Genomic DNA, 25,084 nt, shown 5'->3' on the forward strand with positions numbered 1-25,084 from the left:
ATACAAGAGTCAGACCTATAACAGTTTATAATGGACAAAGAGAACAGTCAGGAGATAAGCATGTTTTGAAACAAAATAAAATTTGAAAGATATGATCAATTCCTGTGATTTAGATTTTTTACCCAAAGTTAATTTGTTCTTGTAATCCCCTGCTCTTTTGAGCATTAGGTATAGCAAACCTGTTTTTGAAAGTTTTTGTCAAAATAGCTATAGCTTCAAATGCGTGCTTTAAATATATAAATTTTAAAAATCTGAAGTATAAGGCAGGAGGTAGATTGGTAAAAAGTTTAAGCTATGTAAATAAAAATGGGCTGTAACTTCGGTTTTTCAAAATTCCAATTATGGGTGTTCAAGTGGGTTTAGACAAGCTGGGTTTGTTATTTCTGGAGTTAATAAGCAATTTCACAATGTACCATATATCACTTTTAAAGACATGATAAATTGTCCCTAATGGTATTGTGTGTATAAACTAGAGCTCATTCTGCCATGTGTGTAATTCTCAGGATTGGGTGGTACACCTGAAGAGGCTTGGAGTTTAATGGGGCCTTTTTAGCACCTTTGCACCTCGTATGCCCAGGATTATGCTTGATTGATGACTTTGAATGTGCTGGCATGAGAGAAATGTAGATCTTAATGCTCTTAAACCATTTGTTTTCCAATCTCTGTAAAAGGCCCCTCTGTTTGGGGGTAACACTTTATCCTTCTTAAGTAAACAGAAATAGGTTTCTGGGATTTTGCTTTTTAGCATTGTAAATCCTGCAGGAAAGAGACAAGCTCAAGGCTTTTAAGAGAAGGCTAGTAACACCATGTTCCCATTTTATTAGAGAAGCCAAAAAAAGTCAAGAGTGCATATGTGTGAGTAGATATATTTTTCTTTCTTCTAAACAGTATTAAAATAACTCTGGGTTTTTTTTTTCCCAGAGTACTCTGAATCTTTTCTTTTCCTTTGGACTACTCCATAGCTCACCATTATCCTTGGCCTGTTGGCTAAGAACTGTCTGTGGTTCCCATCTCAAACAGCTATAGGGCTGGCTCCTGTGTGGCCAGCAGATGTTCTCTTCAGCAGTCTTAGAACAAGAGATTGGGGCTACAAATTGAATCTGCTTCCCAGAGGGCTATGTTACTTATTCCTCAAGCCTAGCGGTGTTATAATCTGTTCCTGTAGGATTCCTGTGACTTTGGACAGAAATCTTCATTGCTTCAGGAGGGCCTGGACAGGCTCCTAGGCGCCCAGGTTCCAACTCACAGTCTAAACTGTGTTCAGGGTAAGGATAGAAAGTGCTTCTGCTAAGAAAACAAGTTGACGTAAGATTTCGAGACCTGATTCTAAACAAGTTACCTGAGTGGGAAAGAGCTGCACAGCTCAGATGCCTCTGAGCTGTGCTGCCCAGTAGTGAAACCCATGGCAGCAGCTGATCTGTTGTGTGCACAGGCCTCCACCCTCCGCTTGCAGTTGCCTGACATCTTCCAAGAAAAGAGATCAGCATGGTTCTGACAAACACATTTTCACTTCTGTCTGAGATCTGAACTTCAGGGCTCAAGAGTTGAAAGACTGGTGCATTTACCCATATTTATAATATGTTGCTAATTAGCAGTCACTGTCCTTGTGATCTTGTTCTTTGTCATCCTCTCAAGGCATCCTATTTCTTTCATTTCCTTCCTCCCCATCATCAGCCACGGTAAATGGAAAATGGATTCTCCTGGCAGCAGGGCAGTTTGAGCCCCCTGATTAGTCTAGAATGAAATGGGGTGGCGGGGGTGGGGGGAGATGTATGAAATGTGCCATTGTGTGTCCTGGGTCTCAAGATGTTATTCTGAAATCTTGGGCAGTGATGTATTTGTGATGATTTGTTTTACCTACATATTCTAGGATTCCTGGAAAGGTTTTTGTTGTTCTTTTGTGTTGTTTTTAACCCTTTATTATTTATTATTATTTTTAAATAGTTACCAGGGAAAATTCTATAGTTGAAATAAGAGTTTGCTAGCAGGAAGGATAAAAAGTTCAAACACAGGGAAATGCAGTAGCCCGGAGCCTCTTATCTTATCACCAGGCTGATGCGGTTGCTGCTGTTTTAAGTCTGTGAGTCAGAAGTTTTCCCATGCTTTTCTAGGAGTCTCAAAATTATTTTTTATTTGAGCTCTTGATGTTATTTATTGTAATGAGGATTTTGTAATAAAATAGGGAATAAGCAGGGCGCCAGTGGCTCACGCCTGTAATCCTAGCTACTCAGGAGGCTGAGATCTTAGGATCACAGTTCAAAGCCAGCCCGGGAAAGAAAGTCCATGAGACCACTCAGAAAACCAGAAGTGGCACTGTGGCTCAAGTGACAGAGTGCTCACCTTGAGGTGAAGAGCTGAGGGACAGCGCCCAGGCCCAGAGTTCAAGCCCCACAACAAAAACAACAAAATTAAAATAAAATAAAACAGAGAATGATTACTTATGTTTGACTTGGGCATAACTTTTGTGAGTGTCTCTGTGTGTGTGTGAAGTATCATGGGTAATGCAAAAGGAAAGTTTATGTGGGTTTGTGTTAGAAAATTAGACTAGTAGAGCCTGGAAAGATACTAAAGACAATTCTAGCTTCTTACAAAGAAAAAAGCTTAGTCCCACTGAAGAAATGAGTGTGATGGTCAGAACCTGAGCCAAATTTCCTAGCAGTCTGCCTATCTTGCTGTGCATCAGGAATGAACTCTGGTCTTCGTTTTCAAATGCCATACAGTTGCCATTCCTATATAGACAGGTAAAGGCATAATATAATAATTTTGTTAAATGTAATAATATTTTAAAATTCACATAAGTAGAATCACAACCACATCATAGCTTTTCAGTTCCGAGGTAATTTGTTCTGCTCATTCTGTTAGAATATTTAACTACTTGCAAATTAATTGCAAATGTAGCTAGCTGAAATATTCATCCACTAATAGCCAATTAATTAAACTTACCTAATGTTTATTACCCACAATTGCACTGACAGATAATTGATCCTCATTAAGGATATGTTCGTTCAATCTTCCCTGTCCCAGCTTTATCTCAAACCAGTTTCTCAAGTGGTGAGTTTTGAATCACCTTGGGTGATTTCCTTTAAAGTGCAAATTCCTTCTATCCAACTCTATTCCGAATCTCTGGGAATAGACCTTGGGATTCTATATTTTTAACAAACTGGGCAGGTGATCTGAGCACACTGTTTGAGAACTACTGCCTAAAGAAACGAAGTTGAAATCATAAATGATTTAAATATTTTAATTTAATCCAGTTAAGAAACTGGAGATTCTGCCTGGGCATGGTAACACATATCTATAATCCGAGCACTCAGAAGTGTGAAGCAGGAGGATTACCAGCTCCAGGGCAGCCTGAGCTACATATTGAGGTTAACATAGACTACATAGCAAGATTCTGTCTGGAAGGAGGAAGAGAGGGAGGGAGATAGAGGGGAGGAAAAGAAGGGAAGAAGGGAGTAAGAAGAATGGAGGGAAGAGAGAGGGAGGGAGGGAGGAAAAGAAGAAGGAAGGGATGGATGGAGAGAATTAAAGATACCCAAATGCTCTACATGTTATCACGTCATATTTTTAAAGTAATTGTGTAGATTCAACAGACCCTAGTCCTTATATGACAACTTTTAAAAATTGTAATTATATCACAGTTCATCCTTACTGTCTTTTCTCTTTGTATTGGAAAAAAAAATCAAACCCAGGGCCTTTGTACAGGTGATCAGTTTTGCTGTCTTTTTATTATTTGTGTGTGTGTGTGTGTGTTTGTGTGTGTGTGTGTGTGTGTGTGTGTGTGTGTGTGTGTGTGTGTGTGTGTGAGTTGCATGCATGTTGGTCCTGGGTCTTGAACTCAGGGTCAGAGTGCTGAGTTAAAGGCCTAGACCTTTTTTTCTCAAGGGTAGCGCTCTACCACTTGAACCACAGCTCACTTCTGGCTTTTTTTTTTTGTGGTTAATTGGGGATAAGAGTCTTACAGATCTTCCTGCCCAGAATTTGAACCATAATCCTCATATCTCAGCCTTCTGAGCTAGGATTACAGGCATGAGCCATGGTTGTTTGCTCTTTGTGTTACTCTTTATCTGAAATTGTGTCTTTTAAATGGAAGGGTTTTTTTTTTTAACTTTTTTCTTAGTTATAAAATGCAGATGAGCCCACATCACCCTCCTTCTACTTGTTTTGTTTTGTTTTGTTTTTTGCCAATCTGTGTATTTTTGCCATAGGTAGGGTATAATTTTTTTGAGCTTCATTTGAGATCTCCCAGTTCTCCTGACTGTCTTTGACATACCTACCTTTTTCATCACCCACACTGAGAATAGCCCACTATCTCTCACATCATCTTTCTATTGCTGGATACTCCCTTTATAATAAACACCACGTACATCTCCCATGTTGTCAATCAAACAGGTACGTGCTCTGTAGACTGCTTGCCAAGGGAATTGCTTCAGGAGTGATGTCGTTGCAACCCTCTAGCCCTTGGATACTTGCCCAGAGAGTGGCTGTCTTGATGGCTGTAGCCTGGGCCTGCACAGGATAGCACTCATTGCTTTGTGGGAAGCATTTGAATTCGGGGTCATATTCCTCTTTGGGGAAAGGATACACCAAATTCTCTTTTCCTGTTCCTTTTTCTTACCAAGCCCCTGAGGGAACTCCTTTGGATTTTCACAGAAAAAAAAAAATTAAAAAGGCTTTCCTCTCACACGGTTTCTCATATCCGCTTCATTCTTCCTATTCCCCGTTTTACCCACAAAACTCCTGGGAGAATAGTTTGCTTTTAACTAGAGGTTTGATCTGTATTTTTCCCACCTTGGAATCAAGAAGAAATAGAATCTTTAAGAAGTAGGACTTTCCCTCCAGTTAAGCCACCCTTGGGAAGGGGCTTCTTTCCTTTGGATTCCTCCTTCTGAGCCTAGGATGAAGCAGTGGAGGCAAATACTCGGATTTGGGAATGAAAACTTAATGTGGGAATTGTCATTCATAAGGAAGACTCTACCACAGCAGTTTAGAATTAAAATTCTTTAGCTTGCACGCCAATTTTCAAATATGGCTTAAGCAACATATTGCTGAGTTCCAAGTCTGCTTATTTCTTCTAATTGAATAACTCACCAGTTTGGAAGTTACAACGTAGAGAAGTCCCATGTGAGTCATGTAAAGTCCAGGGTGGCGCAGCACAAGATGGTAACTACTAGGTGCTGCTACTTGAACATTTTTGTTTTCGCTTTGCAAAATACTGTTTTACACTGTTGAAACAGAGGTGAGAAGGACCATACTATATTAAAGAAACATATTAATTGCACTTAAATGTGTTTGGGTTTTATATTTTTATTTCCTTGCAATGTCCACTTAGTTCCCAATTGATCAAAAGATGAAGGTGCCTGAAAGTCTTTCTTCTGACAGACTTAATTTTGTCTGGAGTTGCCTTTTAGAGAATTTGTTATTTTATAAACACATGCATATGCATAAGATATGCCGCCGACACTCCCACTTTCAGATCTGCACCGTGCAGCAGGGGCATCTCCGGGAGTCACGGAACAAAGCAAATCTTTACTCTGAACTTCTCTCCTTGAGCCCACCATGTCCTCAGCTTCAGAAAGAAAACTCTAGCCTGAACTGGGTCCCCTCTATGGCCAATAGAATTTTAGGGGCCACTGGTATGCTCCCCAGGAAAATACTGCATTTGGGGCAGCAGCATTTGGGTTGATTTTTCTCATTTAGAATCACATTTTCTTCTAGGTGTTTTACCTACATCATTGCAAGTAAGTCCTTCAGTGGCCCAGTGGTGTAGGGTGCTACTACTCCACAGTTCACATAAAGAATTTGAAGCTCAGAGTTTTCATCACCTTCTCTAACTATATAGCCATTAATTGATAGACTCCAGATTTAAGCCTTACTCATCTGACTCCCATGCCCTCATATTTCTGGTCAGCAGAAAAGGGGCCTGCACTAATAGATAGAAAATTACTATACTTCTTTCAAGATGTTATCTCTTTTTTGCCAATAATCATACCCCCACAAAATTCTGTGAATTGTAGATTTACAGCATTTACTTCTTTTCACAATAACCAGACAATGAAAAGTAGCAAAAGTTTGTAACAAGAATGTCAGAAGGAATAGGGAAAAGAAAATACTACTGTGCTTTATCTCATAAATGGGGAACTCGGATATGAGCATGAAACAGAGAAGGCAATGTTCAGTTTTAAACTTTTTTATTTTGGGTAAAGTAACATGTATGTCCAATAAATTTACTATAAACTTTTGCTTTTTGTTTATATTTTAAGAAATCCAGCTAGTATTAAAGCTCTGTTCAGTTAGTCAAGACTCCAACATAAAGATTGTTGCCAGCCACCTCAGACAAGGGTAATAAAGATTTGCAATCCAGCTCTTCAATGCTCTGACCCAAAAATTAATTGACATTACTTCTGATTACAGCCCAATGGCTAGAACAAGTCACATGTCTTACCCAACTGTGAGAGGGATGGAAAAGAGGAATAGAGAGAGCATTTGACAAATACAGTGTTGATGTTAATACCTCATGCTGTATTTCAGTTGTCATTTCAATGCTTATGTGTTGGTTTACATATGTAGTGTGACCTACATGTTGGTATTACCTTTAGTTGTAAATGTGTACCTAGTTAATTATGTCTACTAGCATAGCACTGCCTGTGCATTTACACATGGAAATATAATTTATCCTATTAATTACCTTCTATTTTCTTACAACCAGGGCATTATATTGAATTTGTAAATAAAAATTGTAGGTGTCTGTACATGTTATTCACTCTGAATTTCATTTTGGCATACTCAAAGGACACTAGAAAATAAAAAGGAGCCTGATATTAGGTCTTCAGCATCATCCAGAGCATATAGTAGTAGGTTCTGGAGAATTACAGGTCTTAGGCAGTAGTAGTAATAAGCTAATTTAAGATTATTGAGCACCTCCTCTATGCACACACTGTGCTATGCCTGATTCAGTAATTCTACTTTAAGCTCCACCAGCGGCCTATGAGGAAACCCCTCAACTCCACATTTCACGTGTGTGAGCTGCTGTCTTCATTTAAACATGTTGGAGAAGTTGGGGTTCATATTTCTGCCTACCCTATGCAGACATGTGACTGTGAAGTATCTCTCTGTGCCACCTGCTGGTCTTAGAACACTAACTAACAAGTGTCTGCAAAGCTGGTCCACATACCTGTAATCCTCAGGAGGCTGAGACGAGGATGGTGGTTCAAAGCCAGCCTTAGCAGGAAAGTCTTGGAGATATATCCAATTAATTACTAAATCGCTGGAAGTGGAGCTAGGGTTTAAGTGGTAGAGTGCAAGCTTTATAAGCACAAAAGCTCAGGGACAGCACCCAGGCCCTGAGTTCAAGCCTCAGGATCAGCATTAAAAAAAAAAAAAATGACAGCAAGCAAAAGTCAAAGGCCAGGACAACATAAAGCCCAAAAGAGAATCAAAGAGATTGGGTGAAACAGTTGTTTGGGCCAAAAATGGTGAGGCAAAGGACACTTGCTCTCATAAGTTAAGTCTCCAACACAGAGAGTACTGGGCATTGCATTCATGCATCATTGAGAGTTATCATTACTCTGACAAGCTAGTAAATGCCTCTCCTATTTTACTCCTCCTCAGGATCTCCTAATTCTTCTGGTTTCTTGGGTTTAAGAGCTTACACTTACCTGTTTAATTAATTAACATGCTTAAATTGCTTTATCAAATTGGCTTAAGGCAAAAAAAAAAGGGGGGGTGGGAGGGGGAGAGAGACCAACTCACTCCAGAATATACCAGCAGTTAACAAAAGAAAAGGGCTAACAAGTTCAACAAGAAATGTACTCACTACCTTACTTATGTAACTGTAATCCCTCTGCACATCACCTTGACAATAAAATTAAAAATAAAATAAATTTAAAATATAAAGGGGCTCACAGTTAATTCATACACAACATCCAGGCTTGCTCAGGCTTCCTGTTTTAGTGGTTTACATCCATTTTTCCCATGCAAGGACTTTCTTCTCTTCTTGGTGGAAGCTATTATGCAAGGTTGGCCACTTACAAAGTTTTGTTGCCCCCTTACTTTCATTGCTCAGTTGTTATTTCTCCCCAGACTTAACTCCATAAAAAATGCTTCTGCAGCTTCTGCAGTTGGAATTGACTTTGTGGAGTAGCAACATTTTCCTTGCCTATGGCAAGACCACACCAAGTTCAAGGTGAAGGAAGTAGACTGGTCCTACAGAGACCCTCTGGGTGACTCCTCTCTTTTGAGATCCTGATTGTCTTTTTTTTTGGTTAGCGTTCTAGCAGCTCAGCAGTGCGTGTCGCCCTGAAGGCACCCCTTCCTTCATAGGTAGATGCTAGGCTACGCTATGCTATTTAATTCTCACTTTGGATTGTGCCTCCAGTTTTAAGTCACTTGATAATACACATGATTTTTTTTCTCCAAAGTTTATCAATATTCTACCATTCCCTCCCAATATCTCTGCACACACACACACACACACACACACACACACACACACACACACACACACACACACACACACACACACACACACACACACACACACACACATATCTCATATTTGCTATCTTTGAAAAACTAAATGTAATCTGACCTTTCTGAAGAATCTGCTGCTTTTTCAGATTTATGTCCTGTGACCAGGTAGTTTAGCAAGGCGTTTGTCTTTATCATTCAACGTCTCCATTAGGCTATTTGGGGGTGGGGGGAGAAAAAAAGAAACCTTCTGTGTAATTATCTTTTTTGACTCTCTTCCACATTCTTTTCTTTATTGTAAACCTTCTTATGACTTTTTTATATCCCTGCCATGTTCCATAAGGCATTTAAGCCTTATGCTGCTTTGTCTGCTTTTCATTAAGTTTGCCCATTGCCTCTTTCAATCTGTCTGCTTATTTATGGGGGTAAACCCCAGTCTGAATGGTATTCTCCATACCCTTTAAAATAGATATACAGAAGAAGAGTCAAGCATTGGAGAAGCTAAATTTCTTCAGGACACTTGCCAGACTTGTTACTTACTGCCTTGTTATCTGTAACTGCAGGGTATGGAAAGCTGGGACTGGAGATGCCCTCGTTCATATGAGTCAGGGGATGTAAGGGAGGTCAGAGTTCTTGCTTTCATGTAACTTTGCTCTGGTGCCCATGAAACCTGTAAATAAAACTGAGTGCTTAGAAGTTTGAAAGATCATTTGGGAAGGGACAAATGCAGAAAAATTTATGGCAGATGTAGCATGTTAGCTGAACCAGGACCAGTGAACAGGAGTGAGAGACATCCAGATAGAGAACCATATGAGTAGAGATAGGCTCACAGTTGGTCAAGTATAGTCTAGCCACAGAAATGTTCTCAAGCAGGGCTGATTGTTTTTCCCCTCCCAAGGAACATGGAAATGTTTTGGGTTGTCACATCTAACAAAGAGGAGCTGCTGTTGGCAACTGATAGAGCCTAGCCTTGCTGCAAAGTATCTTCACTGTACAAGTTAAACCTTCTCATCCAACAAAGAATTATCCAGCCCAAACGTCACTAGACACTTAAGATTGGAGCCTAACGTATACACCAAAGAGGGTGAGGAGAGAAGCCTAGAGGAGTAAGTATAAATTCTGGAAGTTTCAAGGGCTAGCTTCGTGTCAGAGGGTATATATAGATAGATATCTAAATAGATAATATAGATAGATATAAATAGATAGATCTATAAATAGATCTATCTATATAGATATAGATATAGATAGATCTATCTATATGTATAATCATGGCTAGAATAGTGTTCCAGGATCAAGATGTATGTAAATGATCAAGATGTATCAATGGTTGTAGACAATGAAGACAGGGAGGCCTTTGCACTGGACTGTGTAAATCGTCTCAGCATTACTCGTGGCGCAGGGAGGTTTCAGTAATAGTGGTGGAGCAAGTATGAGAGCAATTGCAAAAGCAGACTTGAGAAGACCTGATGACTGGGTAAAAAACCAGAAACAAAATAAAGGAAGATTCAAGGGCTATCTCCTCGGTTTGCCCACTCCCAAATGAGGGTGAGAACATGAGCAGCCAGTACTTACGATTGAACTGAGGACATGGTACCTTAGGTGAGAAAGATCTGAGGGCAAGAAGTGCCTTCCTTATGGTAGCCACTCTGCACAGATTCAATGGCTGGATAGCTGGCAAAGTCAAAGGCAAGCCTTTTTTTTTTTTTTTTAATTGTTCATCTCTTCTATGTGTGCTTTAAATCTCATGTATTTGATGTTTTTAATATCAGAAATGTATGTAAGTATATGTATATACTATGTAACTGCAATTAATATCACTTAATATTATTATGTCTACCAGTTGTAATTGTTCATCGATTTTCTTCTGCCATTTGGCAGTGTGTTAGGACTGGGAGTGGGAAGTCCTATCTTTTTAAGTATTAGTTCCATCAACGGTTAAGGCCTGTGCTCTTTGTTCTGTGGCTTATTGCTAGGGTTTAATTGATATAAACTAATGGCTAGAAACCAATACTTTTCTCCAAAGTTAAGAGAAAACGAGCAACCACTACAGAGCAAAATCAACCAACCAACCAACAGCAAAGAACAAGTCACCAGGCATGATGTTACATGCGTAATCCCAGCACTAGGGAGACCAAGGCAAAGGATCTAGAGTCCAGACCAGCCTGGACTACACAATGAGTCCATGCCTCAGAAACAATCGGCAAAGTCATTCAGGTGTACTATAATAGATGCAGAATTGGAGTGGGTCATAAACCAGAGAAAACATTTCAGATTTCATATTTATCAGAAGTCAGAAGAGGATCTGCTCTTCCAGGACCTGGAAATTTCTGTCTGTTCATTCATTATATCTCAGAGTAACCATAACCATACGAAACATTTAACTTAAAAAATGACCTCAAAGTCTTTTTAAGCACTTCCAGTGGAAACATTAGAAATTACTTGTGCCTAGTTTTATTTGGTTTTGTTTTCTTTTTTCTAAAAGCAAAACAGACTCACAAGATTTCATAGGTGCCATCTATTTTGAAAACTATTTACTTTTACAATGTTTATTCTTCCCCGCCCCCGCCCCCCCATGAAAGGGTGTGAACATTATGTGCTGCACTGCGTGGAGACCTAATGCTGTTTTCCTTTATAGTTTATATGCCGTGTCAGAATTTGGTTCCCCCCCCCCCCCAGTGCTTTTGTTCAGGCTTCCTTGCTGCAAATCATAATTAGGACAGCTATGCAAAAGTCTCTCTTTTTTTTTTTTAACATCTGACTTCTACGAAGACACAAAAGTAAAAAGTAAATATATAACTCTACCATTATTTCTGTGCTCTACATTACACATTATATACAGGGAGATAATATAAATGGCCTAGAAGATCTAAATAAGTATACTCAATGCTGAATGTGAGGATTCTGGAGTAAAATGTTAATGTTCCCAGATTACCTTGCATACAGTTGCTTTTGGGGCTCTGTAAAAATGTCTTATTTGACACATAATGCCTTGGAATTAATCAGATGTATAAGCATGTTTGGGGGACCCCTTACAATCTCTCCATATGTGAATCAAAGGTAGGATTTGTTTGAATTACCCTATGGCCTCCATTGTTAAAGTCAGAATTAAGTTCTTTGTTTGGTGAAGCATTAGAAGCAATCCTTGAGATTGCCAGGAAGGTCCAGTTGCTGGCAGAGAGTTCTCTGTGCATTATGCTGTTTACCTAAGGGTTTTATTCTAGAAGCTCTCTGAACAGCTGGGCTGATTATTGAAAATGCCTCATAGTAACTTCTAGCCTAGGCTGATCGATATTGGTGCAAAGCTTTACATGGGAGGGAGCTATTTAAACATTGAGAGCCCCAGGGATAAAAGAGAATGAAAAAATAATGCTGGACAAATATGCTGAAATGTTCACAAGAAAAGAGAAGTGTCTTGTCTTGGCATATGGAGAAAATTCCTAAGCAAACAGTAGAAAATTTGTAAGTTCATCTTCTAATGACATTTTTAATTAATTTGTTTTATAACAGCACCCTACATATTTATTTTGTCTTATAATAGCATCTTAAATACTGGAAGAGAAGAAGAAAGACTAATCAAAACTACAAAGACCAATTTCATTTCCTTTATTTTAAAATAGATCTTGTTACACAAAACTCCACTGAACACTTTTAGTGATACTGTACACAAATGTTTAATTCTATTATTAAATAAATTGGGCTCCTGTATTCCAAACATTTTTCTCTCTCTTGTTCATTAGAAAAATCACAGTGCCAATTACTTCCATGTGCAAATGTGGACAGAAATTTGTTTCCTAAATATTTTCTGGTACAGAGATCTAAAACAGAGATGCTAACATCATCTGATTGGATTTCATTTCTGTTTTAAACAGTTTACTAAAGTAAAGTCATATTAGTGATTGAATTTATCTCATGAAAACATTTGGAGAAATTACAATGTGGAATCAAAAAAATGCAATATTTAAAAGCCTATTTCTTCCTACAAAATGGAAGAACAGACAAATACTCCAAAAGAGGAGGGGAAAACCCTCAATCTATCAAAGTGGAAAGTTGTATGAGAAATCCCACATCTTGTTATATCTAGCATTTCTTATTTCTCCTCTATACATGAGCAACAGACAGGAAGTTCAGAAACATAAAGGCAATCAATATGAAAACTGTGAAAGTCTCTTAATTAATCAACTCACACAAACTCTCCAAGTAAGAGGATTTTACAAGCATTTCAATTAAGGCTTTCTCTTTTTATTACCAAATTTCATTGACAATGTAAGATGCATAATCAAAGTTGGCATGGTCATAAAAAACAGAATATTATTTAAATACTGAGCTTTTAGACTTATAGGAGCCTTTGATTTTTTGATGAATCACATAGACAATTACTAACTGAATAGTTATTTGGCAACAGTTTTCAAATTTTCAAACTGGATAGGTCTTTGGGAATGTTTTTATTTCCCCTTGGTATTACCATCACCATTTTGGTATACTCAGATCTAGAAACTTCATGAGTGACTTGTTAATGAAATTTAACAATAGAAGGTATTCAAAGTGCTACTCAGTTCATTGAACTATTTAAGAACTGACATTGTATAACTTTTTGAAGTTTAACATTTAAGAGCTGTAGAGCAGCCTGGAAATACTGATGTCCGACTAACTTATTTCTGGAGGCCTGACAACCATTTTGTTTACTGTGAATAGGTATTAGAAACTCACTGACATTGAAAAGCTTATATATAATATGGGAGTTATTGTTAAAGAAAAGAAAGCTCAGTTTAGCCTTAACTGTTTTGCTGTTAAAATAAATGTATGTTTACTTTAAATCTTTATTAGCTTTTCTGTTTCAGCTTCCAGAAGCTTCCTTTTTCCTCATAAAGCTTATGTTAGTTTTCTGGTCTGAAGACTGAAAAGTGGGCCCATACCTATTAGTATTGGAGAGTCATGTAACTCTATCGTGGGGCTTTTCTTCACATAGTTATTAGGAAAAATCATTGCCTTCCACTTTCTGTTGGGGATTTTGAAGGGTAATGATCCAGACCATTTCAAGTTAAAATAAAAGGTTAATTATTTTTCTTTGTCCAAAGAGTTAAGTTCATAAAATACAATTATATATTAAATAGGTTTACCTTTAAGTGTTCACTTAAAAAATCAGCAGATTAAAATCTATATATTTCATATCTGTATTGCAAAAAATGTTGCAGACTGCTAGAGATAACGTATTAAGATGTCTTTAAACAGCAATATCAATCAATGGCTTTAAATTATTTTGTGCTTATGAAGTATAAAATCCTGTCTTTATAAGAATAAAACATGAGTGGTAATATATGTATATCTATATAATATATAGATATATACATATGAGCAGAAACAGCCTGATTTATCAGAAACTATAAATTATTCTTTGACTCCAACAAAATTTTTGTTTGGGCCATAACTTCCTCTTTCCTCCTTACCCACTCCTCACTTACAATGGAAAATGTGTAGACCAGCATTTGGGGGGGACAGGCTTTGCCAAACTTGGATGTGGGTTAGAAGAATTTCAAAACTCTTAAGGGAAAAAAAGAAACAACAACAACAAAAATAAGAAAGTCCTAAGTACTCTGTTAAAGGATCCAGTGTGTGACTTCTAGTACAAAGCATGTAACTAAAGCAATTAAATGTTGACCTAACATTTAGCAACTATTGAATTAGGCAGTTATTGTTTTATAAAAAGAGAATTAGCATTCTTTCGTGTAGGTGAGAGTAGTAGCCCTGGGGGTAGTCTGATGCAAAACACAGGGCTTTGTCCAGAAACAGATCTTTGTGTCTTTCACTGGACTCCAGAAAGATGTTGACAAATGAAGTGGTTTCACATCCAAATTACTCTGTGTGAAGGATTCAGTTGTAGCTAAGGGTGAAATCAGGCATATTCTGATTGGCTGTTTTTATCCAACTTCAAAAGTATAGTAAACAAGGTTCTGTTGTCTTAAGACTAGAAAAACCAATCTCCTTTCCAAGGTGATCATATAAAAAGGGGAGTTGGAGGCAATCACAGAAGGCAAGATTCTCTCCTGTTGCAAAAAAGCACTATCTGAGCAGGCTTGTTGAGCTGTCAGTTGGACACTTCAGGCTTTCTCTCTGATCATGCACTTCGAAAGCCTTTGCAACTCTCCTTCCAGTCCTCCTTCAGGCTCCTGTGATCCCTCATGTCCCACACTACTTTCCTGCTACCCCATCCCGCCAACATGCAAGCTTCATGTCGATAAGAGAGAAAACAGAATAACCACTTTCCTTGTTTTGCCCAATGCAGAAAAGTTACGGACCCCCACCAGCTCTCAAAAAGTGATCTGGAGGGAGTTCAGAAACCATAGGAAAAGTCTAGGCGATGATGCACGTGACAGTGTATGCTCAAGAGGGAAGATGACCTTGGCAAGAAATAGAAGTGACAGTTCAATAATGTGGACACAGTCCTGGGCAGAAATTCCAGCAGCAATTGGTAGGAATCCCCAACCTCACTACCCAGCCCTACTTACAGAATGTCATTCTTCAGTGGTCCTCTCTAGCCATCACCTTCAGTACCCCTTTCCTCTTCAAATGTTCTTTCCATTCACTAGGTGTCCATTGCCAGTGAGAACACTAGATTAGGCAAACTTCCAGTTAAACTTTATTGTGCTGCTTCGAGTGCTTATTTCATACAGGCCACATTTGACCCCATATTAGTCCATTGTAAAGACCATGTCAAGTGCCCTGTCAGCCCCTGCACTTGCATCTAAATGGACATCAGAAGGAGAGGAACCACACAAGCCTTTGTGAATGATCTTCAGAACCAGGGTGCCCCTGAGCACCAACTCATAGCATAGTGTTAATGCAGAAAAAAATTTCTTTAGTACTAAGTTAACAGATATTGCATTTAAAATGTAATGAATGCAGTATTCATAAACCTATATATGTACCTTGTAACTTTGGTGTCAGCAGGGATTCTGTAGATCCCTATTTATATCAAATAAACTTCAAATAGTCCAGAATACAGAATGCATCTGGCCTCATTTTTGAAGTATCCCTCTAGGAACATTTCTAAAATAGTAGATTGTTCCAGTTTTTTTTCCCTAATGAGGAAAATCTATGTGTTCTATGATTATTAATAATAATGGCTTCAAATAAATTATTGACTGGTTGCAATGGAATGTGCTGTCTGGCAGCTGAGGAGCTCCCTGCAGTGTCTCAGTTGAGTTGTGTTCCTCTGACGTCCCCTCTTTATTTCCATCAGTTACCAGCCTCCCTAGGTAGAATGTTAAAAGATGAGCCCAGGAATGGTGGGAGAAATGTGAAGGAAGGTGGTGCCAGATTCATAAAAACATTTAAAGGAATTAGTGACTTTTTTGCTTTATTAATTTTGGAGCTATTCAAAAATAAATTTTATGTTCACAGAACTCAGTATGTCAGCATATATGCACATATACTCCTAAACATACTATATACATGTGTGCATATATGTAGCTATGCACACCAAATGTCCACCATTTATGAGACATTAGGTGCAGGGAGATTAATTAAGACATTCTCCATTATACAGGACTTGTTATTGTCTAATAGAGAAGACAGGCAGGAACCCAGCTAGTCATTCTGTAATAGACAGAGATTGCATGTGCAATACTAGGCATTCTACTAGGCTCAGGGTATACAGGAAGAAGAAAACAGCCAGCCTGGGACTATGTGCCACACGTATGGAACAGATAATGAATTTATCCAAGTCCAAAAGACAGAGAAACATTGCCATCAAAGTTGATCATGAAAGGCTTCTGGGAAGCAGTAACATTGGAACTGTATTTTGAATGTATTTTCCCTCCACATAATTCTCTACGCATGTTTCCTATTTCAATTGTATTAAATTTTGAGACATATAAATCAGTGGTCATTTATGATCTTTGAATGTCTTGTGATTTGGTAAGTAAAATTCTCGCTCCCCTCAAAACAATCCAAGACCGTTTACTATGACTTAAAGTATTCATAAAGCAAGGTGATTATTACTCTTGAGACCATTGTACAAAGCCCTGAAGTGTGTTAGACATAAGCCAGAAACCTTTTTCCTTTGTTATATCCTCTGAGTCTGTTAGGTTAAAAAAAAAATCTATCTTTCTGCTATTCTTGTTCTATCCCTGATACTCGAACATTTTTATGGGCTACAGTCTAAAAGAAAGATTATTGTGAAATTCTCTTTCTGTGTTACATATGCTACCAGATTTTAAAATCCTGAACAAAACAGATAAAAATGCTTTGCTTTTCAGTATACACACCTCCATTTTCCTAAAGTTGCATAACTAGCAGAATTTTTTTTAATGTTTGCAAATATTGCGTCACTATTGAAATTGAGCATTGCATCTCCAGAAAGAAAGGGATTTTTTTTCCATTTGTTATTTCAATAGTTTAAATCGCAGTGGCAAATGAAAATACAATTGAATCTCAAGCGAATGGCCAGAAATACCGTATATTTTATGAAATATGGCAGCATAATGAATAGGAGGCAAAAAAAAATGTCCTGGCTTTCAAGTCCTGATGGTTGTGATGTGATTGAATCATAGTGCATTCTGTTTGATGTCTCAGCTTTGCTATTCAGATGCACGGCAAAGTATGTGCATCATGCTCTCTGTGAGTGCACCAGGCAACCCGGCACGGATATAGGTTGTTTTTCCTATACTTGCAGGGAGTATATATATATATATGTACATATATATATATATAGGGAGTATATATATATACAGGGAGTATATATATATATATATATATATATATATATATATATATATATATATATATGTGTGTGTGTGTGTGTATTCAGAGTAGAATTTAAGTAAGGATATTTTAATTCTCCTAATAGTGATCGTTTCCCCTACACAGGAAAATCTATCAGTCAGGTACAAAAGAAACAGCTTAGGATTTGAAGGAATTTGACAATTTTGTTGTAGTTCCTAGCCTGGCAGGTGGTAATAATGCCTATGCCAGCACTGTCAAAATATGAAAATTAAAGTGACGATGGGTTTTAATGAAATCCATTTGACAAATATAATTAAGGTGTTTTAATATGAAGTCCTGTAATAAAGACTACCGGTGGACTCCCTGAGGTCCTGACTAATTGTGTAGATTGCTTTTAAGCTTTGAATAGTTTTATTGGATAATGAACTGTTAAGAAGTGTTAGATCTTTCTTAAGCAGAATTTGGTTTGAAAAAGAAGAGGAGAGACAGGCCTGAGGTGTGGCATTTTAAACATAATTAGAGGAGAGATTTAAGTTAACATCTTTGATCTTGCTGTCAGTTTTTGATTAGAGCTGTAAATGCTTTAATCAAGTGTAGTGTAGTCATTACATTTCTAACTGTTTTTTAAACTGCGAAATTACTGAGACATTGACATCAATTTTAACACATTCTGAAAAATTTACAGCAGAATTGTGTTTCTCTGCCCAGGGTTTGCATTAGAATATCAGATTATACTGATTTACCACCTTGAAATGCAATGGTAAAAATTTATTGCAGGAGGAATAGTTTTGTTTCCATTATACTTAGACATAGCACCAAAACAGTACAATCACTTAGTATTCATTTGCTTTCTAGGAATTTTTTGTAAGTTGAAGCATCTCTATGGACCTATTCTGAAAAATGTATAGATGAGGAGACAACCTCAAACTATTAAACCAAGTGGAATTTATAATAAATCTTTTATGACTTTCACTTTTCAAAGAACCATTGTTTGCCTAATAGCTCACAATAATCAGCTGATGTCATATTTGGTTTTCTATTCCTGGGCTTAGTTCACGGTAAGCACATTGTGTAAATATTTGTAGGATGACTGAGGAATCTGATTACTATAGCTAAGCATATACTCTGCTTGGATTCTTTTCCCAGAATTCAATACGATTAACTAGTGAACTATGAGGAAAAAGCACATTCCTTTCCCCTTCTGCCACCTGTCTTAACCCAGTCACTCATTATAGGGTAAAAATGGGTACATATATTTTCTGATTCTAGTTTCAGATTGCATCACTATAATGATGAGATGGACCAATACTTTGTAGGATTCCTCTTGGAAGAAATAAGCCTCTCTGCCATTTCACCCATAATTGCAGAAGTGCAGAGCTATTGTAACTATGCCCCAGAGCCATTTTCATTGACTAATAAGAAATCTACATGAACTTCATAGTCTGGAGTTTTCTGATTGTGTATTATATGTTACATAGGATATGAAATGAGTAAGAAGTTGAGAGACAAACTTAGGGGAAAACACTTCAAGATAAAGGTATAGGCAATGATTTTCTTGTAGGACTTCAATAGCTTAGGCAATAATAGCAAGAATCGGCAACTGGGATTGCATCAAGTTAAAAAGCTTTCACATAGTGACCAACAATTACCAGAATGAAGAGATAGCTTATAGAATGGGGAAAGTATTTGCCAGCTACTCATCTGACAAGGGATTAATACCCAAGGATATATAAAGAACTAACCAAATTAACCACAAAAAGAACAAATAATCATCAATAAAGATGTAGATGAATTGAACAGATATTTCTCAAAAGAAGTTCAAATGACCAATAAACACATAAAAAAAAACAAAACTAACATCCTTAGCAATCAGGGAAATGAAAATCAAGACTACAATGAGATTTCAAACAAATGCTGGTGAGGATACCAGAACAAGGAACCTTTATAAACTGTTGGTAGAAGATAAATTAGTCCAAGTACAATGGAAATTGATATAAAAGTTTCTCAAAAAACTAAAAATAGAGTGATCCAAACTGTGCCACTCCTGGTTATATATCCAAGGAACTATGTCAGCATACAATAGTATGCTGTGTGTAGGCACACTTATATAGTCATATTTATTATGACACTATTCACAATAGCCAAGTTATGAAATCAGCTAGGTGCCCATCAAAAGATAAAAAGGGCAAAGAAAACATGGCATATACACCCACTGAAATTTTATTCAAAAATGTGTCATTTGCATAAAAATGAATGGAACTGGAAAGGTTACAATGCTAGGCAAACCAAACTCAAGTGTCACATGTTTTTTCTCATGGGGAATCTCAATTTTCTTTTATGACATGAAGTTACAAGAGGGACTATTTGAAAAAGAGAAGTGTGATGAGGGATCAAGTAAGTATTTGGGGATGAGTGTAGTCAAAGTGTATTATATACATATATGGGAAAAATACTATATTTTATACAATTAATATATGCAAATAAAAAATTCAAAAGAGGTAGATATTTTAATCCAAGTTCTACTTGATAGATCACATACATAGAAAAATCACTTTTCAGGGGCTGGGAAGGTGGCTCAGTGGTAGAGTGCTTGCCTTGTATGCCTGAAGCCCTGGGTTTGATTCCTCAACACCACATAAGCAGAAAAATCTGGAAGTGGTTCTGTGGCTCAAGTGGTAGAGCACAAGCCCAAAGCTGAAGAGTTGAGGGACAGCACCCAGGCCCAGACAGCGCCAGGGCTCATGACCGGCAAAAAAAAAAAAAAAAAAATGAAAGATAGAAAAATCACTTTTCTTTAGATGATATAATATAGCTTTGAGCGAAATAAGTAACATATACATCCCACTCGGTTCCAGAAGTCTGTTGATAACCATCTTCTGAACCTTTTGGTGCATTCAGTTTAACATTTTCTTTCATTTAATGTTTCCCCAGTTTGCCTTTCTTCATGACTTTTTTCCTGCTTTATCATTCATTCATCAATCCATCCAGTCTTCAGGAAGTATACATTATATTATATACTAATACAAGTATACTAATACAAGTATTAGTATATAATATATACTACACACCACCAAGATCTATGTATTTATTGCCTTTCAGTCACATGACACAAGTGTATTGCCAAGAATGGGGAATGGTTATCTTCTCCTATCATTTATGTGCCATTTGATAGATTCATGTTTGTAACTAGGAACAGCTGGACCAAATGCTTTTCAACAGTCTTAACTGTCAATTTGCCAGAAATAAAACCTTTCTTATGTATTCTCCAAATAACTTTTCTATTGTTTTAAATGTGTATCATGTACCATTAGTTTCAAGTCAATATGATGTACATCCTGAAGCAACAGTGAAAGAAAGAAAAGAATTAGGAAGCATTGTTTGCCTAGGTTTTTCTTCATCATCAAGAGTTAGAAAAGAATTTGAGACACACAATAGAGGATCAATTGTTAAGCTGTCAGCGGACTATGAGATTTCGAATCATGTCAGACTATGTCAACATTATTGATGGGCAGATTAGTCTGAGTGTGGAGCCAAGAAGCCTGAAGTAAGAGTCAGGAAATGTGGATTCTTGGAGACTAGCAAGGACTATGAGAAAATTTATGGAGAGCAACATGTTTTTATTAGCTGATCTGACACATTCCTGTGTTTCATGCTTGTACAGTGTTTTACTTTGTTGTGATAGTTTTCCTGTCATTCTGCCCCCATGGGTGTGAGGGGCTATATGCTGACCTTTGTCTTCTTAGTGCCTGCTACATAATTGACTCTCCATTTCTAATTGACTTGAATTCTAATTGCACTGTAACCTTTCATTTGCTTCCACATAGGACAATGATAGAAGGGGTGACTGATCAAGATGCATTGTGTACATAAGTGGGCATGCTAAATTGAAACTTCCTTGTACAACTATTTGAAGATAATAATAATAACAATAGCAGCAATAATAATATATTTCCTTCACCAGCATATTGCTTAACCTTTGTCATCAGCTCCTTCTCAACGGGATTTCCTAGAAAATTATGTAGGGGATCCATAAATAGAAGCAACTTCAAATTTTTCCCTTTACTTCTGTGGCCTTATTCTAAAGTGTTTAACTATGTGGCCCACTCCCAAAATGAAATAAAGATTTTCCAACAGGACATTGCACTTTTCACTTTTGCAATAATTGTTCGGTGTTTTGAGATCGTAATAAAAGACATGTGGAGTGAGGAGGGATTTTTCAGTCATGATCTCTTATGAATCTATAGATATAACCAGAGCCAGCCTGCTTATAAAAATCATCAACACACTATTTCCTGCTGCACTAGGTGTTCTTTTGAAGTCTCTCATACCAAGCTCTGACCTCATTTCTCAAGATGTATCCACATTTCTTAAATGGAAAATTTTGGCAAAGAGAAGACAGCCTCAACATGCAAAATGTTTTTGAATGTTGCTTTCCATTTAACACTTAAGGACATCAATGATGTAAACTACGATAGGTGCCCCATGTCATGTTAAGTGGCATTTCACTAAAGATGTCAAGCACAGGAGTGGCTTTCCTTACAGTATATTGGTTTATCTATCTTGTGCAGATTATACAAGATATCCTATAGAATTTTTTAATAAAATAATTGCACATTACCTGCATTGCTTTTAAAGGAAACCTTAACACTGCACATTGGTTACACATCTGGGTTGATTTGGAACCTTACTGTTGGAGTCAGAGCATATTTGGAAAAATCTGAGAAATGAAAATCAACTGAAATGGCATTCATTTTCACCCCATCTTACTCTGTCTCTTGCCCTCACTGAGGAATGAAAGCTAATGGTTTTTGCCACCATCTATGTCCATGAAACTAGAGAATCTTGTAGCCTTGTCAAGAGTTGTTGTTCAGTGTTTTCCAGTGGCGAATCCTAGGATCTGGTGTGCTTCAGAAACAAAAGTCTAATTAACAGCCCCTCAGGCTAGGTAAAATATGTAGTGGTTTTGAGATTGTCACTGGGTATAGTAATATAAATCTGTTAAATACTTTATTTCATCATCTATTGAGACTTTGAGGTTTCTTGTTTTATTTGCTGTATGTAGCAAATATTCTTATTTTTATGGAGCTGTTTGAGATTGTTGTTGTTGTTGTTGTTTCCCCCTGTTAAGGTTTCTGTCACTTTTTCTGCACCTGAGGAGGAGAATGGGATTTGCCAGTGATAAATGGGGAAGTTGACTAGCTAACTAATAAAGATTTGTCTTAATCAAGTATGATTTGTCAGAACAGGAGCGCACTGGGGTCAGGGCGCACGCAATGAATTATACAGCATTCACAGGAGGAAAGGACCCGGCAAGAGACCTCATAAATATGCTGCCATTACCCACTGCTAATTCGTATTCAAAGAGTGCTCTGCACAGCCGGTTTCTAGGTTGCTGAGCTGTTCACCAGCTTCCTGAGTTTTCTATTTGTGTTTTTTAAAAAAAGAAAAGACAAGTCTAAAAGAAAGAAAGAAAGAAAAAGTTTCAATTCCAGGTTGTTATATCAAGGTGAATCAGCCCCCAAAACTGAACTGGTATCAATAATTTGAAGTCTGATTTATTGCAATATATCTTGCATAACGTTAATTTAGTGCCTACTATGGGCTCGGTTACATGCTGGACACAATGGGAGGGAATCCTTACATACATCTCTGCTAGGTGAGGTTTCAGATGCTTTCTTTGATCTCTTCTAGCATTGTCTCCATAAATTCAAATGTGGCTGTAAGAGGAAAAGCCATCTGCCTCTATATGAAAAATGTCTTCCCACCACAGAGTTCTCAAATTAAAACTAGCTCTTACTATGTTTTGAAGGCTGATTATATTGAATACATGAAAGATTATTTTTTCTTGTGTTTTCATTTGGGCTAGTCTTGACTTCTTAATCTATGACTTGTGTTATTCTCATTTGTTTATACCTTATTGCCTTGATGGGCTCAATAAGTCTTTTTCTTAGTCTTTATTTTTTAAATTAATTCTTCGAAGAGGTTATTGTTTCTCCTCTTCATACTGAACAATTTCAAATACTTCAAGGCCAAATGATCTACTGTATTCGGCTGTGGGGAAGGAAGGGTCTCTTCCTGGGCTCTGTAAGCTGCATGGAGAGCAGCCCTGTCATCACAGAGATTCCTGTATGGTCAGGTGACCTAGTAGATGACTTTGGTTTGTGTGTGTGTGTGTATGTGTGTGTGTGTGTGAGTGAGTGTGTGCATGTGTGTGTGAGTGTGTGCGTGTGTGTATATGTGTGTGTGTGTACGTGCGTGCACGCGCGCGCGCGCCAGTACTGGGATTTGAATTAAAGAACTTAGGCTCTCACTTGGCTTTCTCTGCTTACGTCTTGCACTCTAACTCCAGTTCCTATTAGGTGATGTTGTGTTAAGGTTTTAGTTGTGACAGACTAGTTTGTAATATCCCAGTGCCTTTGTTGAATAAAAAAGTTAACTAACCTTGAGATCTGAGGATCATGGGTCAAAGTCAGCTCAGGCAGAAAAGTCCATGAGACTTTATCTCCAATAAAACTACTCAGAAAAAGCCAGAAGTGGTGCTGTAGCTCAAGTGATAGAGCGCTAGCCTTGAACACAAAGAGGCTCAGGGACAGTGCCCAGGCCCTGAGTTCAAGCCCCAGGACCAGGGGAAAAAAGTTACTAAACTTATTTCTTACTTGAATAGCCACCCTAGTAGCTGATGATCCCAATCATTGTAAGATCAAGCTGTAAGTATCCACATTAAAATATTAACCATGATAACTTTTAAAAACAGAGCATACACTACTACTGTATCAAGGGAAGCATGCTACCTTTGGATGGTGAATGTTTCTCAAAGGCCCCTGTATTAAGGGTTTAGTCATCAGATGAAAGTATTGGAAACTGATAGACTTTCAGAAGCATTGTCCTAATGGGAGGTTCTTACAGAGATTCCCTGGAAGGGACTGTGGCCCCTTCCTTTTCTTCCTTTGCTTGCTGGCCCTGAAGTAAATAGTTGATTTCATCACATGCCCCTCACCATTGCTATCCTGAACCCCTATCAGAGACCTGAAAGTAACAGGTCCAATTAATCATAAAATGGTACCTCCAAAACTCTGATTTAAGCCAGGTACCAGTGAAGCGTACCTATAAGTCTAGCTACTCAGGAGTCTGAGACCTGAGGACCATGGTTTAAAGACAGCTGGGGCAAGAAGTCTGTGAAACTTTTACCTCCAAGTAATCCCCCAAATGCTGGAAGTAGAGAGCACTAGCTTTTTTTAAAAAAAATGTTTTTATTGTAAAAAATACGGTACAGAGGGGCTACAGTTACATGAGCAAGTTAATGAGTACATTTCCTATCAAGCATTATTACCTCCTCTTTTGTTTTTCCCTTACTATCCCTTCCTTCCCACCTCCACAACTATTCTACCCTCCTCCCCACCCCCACCCCCAAATTGTAAAGTTCATTTTTCAACATAGTGTCTTGTACATCTCATTGGTACAATGGGTCAACCTGTATCCCTATTTAAGCATTTTGTTTTTCCCTTCCCCTCCCCAAATTAGAGAAGTATATATACAGGATGCATGGCACTGACATCAAATACAGTGAAAACAGGGGTTATACCATGGGGGAGGAACATACAAAAACAAAAAAATCACATGGTACATTATAAATACATAAAAAACAATAGCAAGAAAGAAAAAACCACTTGTGTCCCTATCTTGGGATTCATTTCGCTTAACATCATCTTATCTAGTCATATGTACATAAACCATATGTACATAGGCTTGTCCCAGATATATACTAGTTATTGCAAATAAGGGAAACAATGGGACCTATGTTTCTTTGGTCCTGGCTTATTTCACTTAATGTAATTTTTTTCCAAGTCTTTCCATTTCCTAACAAACGAGGCAATGTCATTCTTTCTGATTCCAT

General features: G+C 37.7%; 1 protein-coding gene across 4 annotated transcripts in view; it reads left to right on the plus strand.

Moving 5' to 3' along the window:
• Positions 1–25,084, plus strand: part of Vti1a (vesicle transport through interaction with t-SNAREs 1A) — a 329,910-nt gene that overhangs the window by 157,980 nt on the left and 146,846 nt on the right. The gene's annotated exons all lie outside the window — the stretch shown is intronic.

This window comes from Dipodomys merriami, unplaced genomic scaffold, assembly GCF_024711535.1.
Source record: "Dipodomys merriami isolate MVZ:Mamm:240054 unplaced genomic scaffold, mDipMer1.0.p SCAF_35, whole genome shotgun sequence".
Lineage (NCBI taxonomy): Eukaryota > Metazoa > Chordata > Mammalia > Rodentia > Heteromyidae > Dipodomys > Dipodomys merriami.